We start from the raw sequence: 3534 nt of genomic DNA, 5'->3' as shown, positions 1-3534 counted from the left end.
TAATGAAAAAATACTTTATTATAGTGTTTTGAAAAGCTCTCGAGATAAGCTACAAGAATATGCAATAAAAAGTAGGCAGTTCCATTTAAAAAATTGAAGATGACCTTGCTTTTTTATGGAAAGAAAAATGTTTGGTCAATTTTTATTATCGCAATTTGTTGCCGGTTAGAAACTGATAAATTTCTGTTTATGACTTTTTTATGTCAGATTATTGTAAGTGCCTTAAAAATCGTGGCGACCGTTACGAGGACCACCCTGTATATCTTTTATGTAACTTTAAAGAGATATACATAATAATCTGTTTTTGTTATGCTAATTATAATACAATTCCTTTCCTTGTAAGATTTAGTTGAAGTTAACAATTTATTACTGCGAATCGTTAATATCCTTATATGTATCGTTATATTTATACTAATGTAATCTTACCGCCTTAAGAGATGATCGAGGACTAACAATGTCGAAATAACAAACATGAAATAAATTCGTAAAGATATATAAATACATAAGGTTGCCAAGTCCTACAAAATTTAGATTTAAAATAAGATTTATGTTTATGTGTTAAAAATCGTTGAAGATTTTTATTATTAATTTGTTAATTTTAAATATTTATATTTCGTTGTTAATTTCATATACAATTTACTAAGCAATATAAAAAAATAAATATTTATGTTTCCCTACGTTTATAATTATTATTTTGCTGTAATTGTAATTATTCACATTTAATATTTTTTTATTGTGAAAAATTATGAAGATAACTTATCTGCCTCTCAATTTCAGACAAGCGCATTTGTACTTTGCGTTCAGCATACAATATCCATTGTTTTACATGATTTTTATATTCGTGAAAATATACTTCAATAGTTGCCTGAAATAGATTATTTTGACATTAAAAATGTGATCATTTTAAAAGTATAACATAATTAAAACACTACTTATATGATATATATATCAATAATATAAATTTTAGTAATAAAAATTTAAGATACAGATAAGTATAACTTTGAAATGCATAAAACTTACCCTATCAAAAGGAGCTTCGTTTTTCTCGTACATACGTTTAATATGATTTATGTATGCTTCTGGCTCAATGATATTTCTCATATTTTTTCTAATCTATGTAAAATAAATTATTTGGACATTTATTGTCAAGAAAGTTAAATAGTAATTTAATTTAGTATATTAAAAATTTAACAAAACATTATTTCTTATTTTCAGCATGATCAAAATAAAAAAAAAATATATATATATATGTATGTGTGTGTATGTGTGTGTGCATGCGTTGCGTGAACGTGCGTTTGTACGTGCGTTTCTACGTGCGTTCGTACGTGCGTTCGTGAGTGCGCGTGCCTGTGTGTATATGTGTGTTGCAGCTCCTTATAAATTTTCTCTTCAAATTTTGATCTACAAAAATCAAGCGTTTTATAAAAAAGCTGAACTCTTTGTCAAAAAATTGATTTTACAAGAAGCGTACAGCATTGTATTGTATAACGCATATCTATATATATAATGCAATTACAAGAAAATTTAAGAAATTAAGGGATTATTTAAATTTGTTATAATTATAAGACTTAGGTTTAATTTTTGCAAAACATTTTTAAATTCTTAAGTCAGAATATATTAAATAGCGAAAGAAAATAAATATATTTGCGAAAAAATGCTCAATAATTTAAAAGTGAAACGTCACGTTATAGAATTAGCTTTTAATAAAAGATTTGACAAATATTTTGTATTAGGTACGTTCAACTAAACTGGACTAAAATTGTTGTTTTATAAAAGTCTCAATCTATGTTTCAATTAAACGTATCATATTATTTTAAATTCACACTTTATTAGAAAATCACACATTCAAACATGAGAAAAATATATATTAATAAATCTATAATATATGTATGTATTTAACATCTGCAGTATAAAACTGAAACAAAAACTTTTCCTAAATTTCTATTTTTAGTTTAAATAAAATTATAAGCAAACATAATTGAATTCTTTTAGCTACATATATTTAAGTTACTTGAAGAATATGACATAAAATAAATTAAAAACTCTTGTATTGATCAAATCTAGTACTATTTACCTTAATATCTCGGACTTTTTCATTTGGAAGTGGTAAGATGCTCGACATATATTCAAAAACTTTGATCATAGGATACCAAGCTATATAATTTGTCTCTCGTGTAAGATAGTTTGTTAATTTCCAGAATATAGAAGGATCAAGTTGCTGCTCTACCACAAAATAAAATGCGTCGTCGATAATTTTAGCACGATTGAGAACATGTATTTTTGTATATTCATTAGAATTCAAATATTTTGCAATTCTTTGCCAATTTTCGGGATCATAATTAACACGGTAGTATCCTGTTGTAAATAATGTTTTTATATATTATTAAATTTTATCTAATTGGGGAAATCTAATTTTATTAAAAAATATTTATGACCATTTGTATTTTAAATATTGAGATTAATTCCGATTATTAAGTAAGACATAGAATTAAGCTATGTAAGTAATTGTGAATCAATTCAAATTTATTTTAATTTAAATAATAATCAAAGAATATGCAGAATTGAATTTATCTCATGTTCATCAATATCAGAATGCAGAAAATTTCATTCAATATTTTTTGAAAAATTATATAATGTTACTATATGTTTACTTATATAATGCATGCTCTTATTTAAAAAAGATAAAAACGAAAATATTCAACAGTTTAAAACTTTAATTATGTAAAATATAATAAAAATATATTTTCATCGATATTCTCACCAGCTTGTTGTAGATTGAATATCACCCAACCAGTTTCATATATAATAACTTGTTTAGATTGTTTTCTGTGTTATTAATTGCATTGAGAAATTTTATATTCAGTATGTAACTTCCACGTGGTAATTCAACATTGAAATAAAAAACGCAAGTTTGTGTTGCAGCATCATATACATAATACTTCACTAAATATTTAACAAGCATAGTATCCTTTTTCATTAAATCAGAGTTTAAATGCAATATTGATTTCAATGAATTTAATCTTATTCTTGTAGTTGGGTGAAGAATATCGATAGCAACTTTCAATTCGCCATAGAAGACGATGCTACCTTTTACTTGATACTTTTCTATATCTGTTTTATAGGATTCAAATATTTCATCTCTTTCTTGATCTTCTTTAAAATGTGGTATTAGCTTGACATCGTAATGCACCGGCACAACATTATAAAAATGATAATTCAATGCAATCAAGGATCTTGTCCGATTTTCATCGACAAGAGAAGCTATCGCGGTGATAAATATGAGACCGCCATAAAATAACAGTCTTACAAATGCCATATCAATATTTTGGTATCTGTAGTAACTTTCTCTGTTGAAAGAAAGACAAACATAAAATAAAATTTAGACAATAGAATTTGCAGTAAACAAATCTATAAAGTGCTAACTTTCTTAAAAGAATTAGTTTTTTTGAATAATTAATTATGTCATCCATCATGAATATCTCTGTGATAAATCGACCAAAATTATATAATTTAGAAATATATATATAGTTTTAT

Source organism: Formica exsecta, unplaced genomic scaffold (assembly GCF_003651465.1).
Source record: "Formica exsecta isolate Colony F162 unplaced genomic scaffold, ASM365146v1 scaffold451, whole genome shotgun sequence".
Classification (NCBI taxonomy): Eukaryota; Metazoa; Arthropoda; class Insecta; order Hymenoptera; family Formicidae; genus Formica; species Formica exsecta.
The sequence above is the reverse complement of the archived record's forward strand: the minus strand, read 5'-3'. Positions refer to the sequence as shown.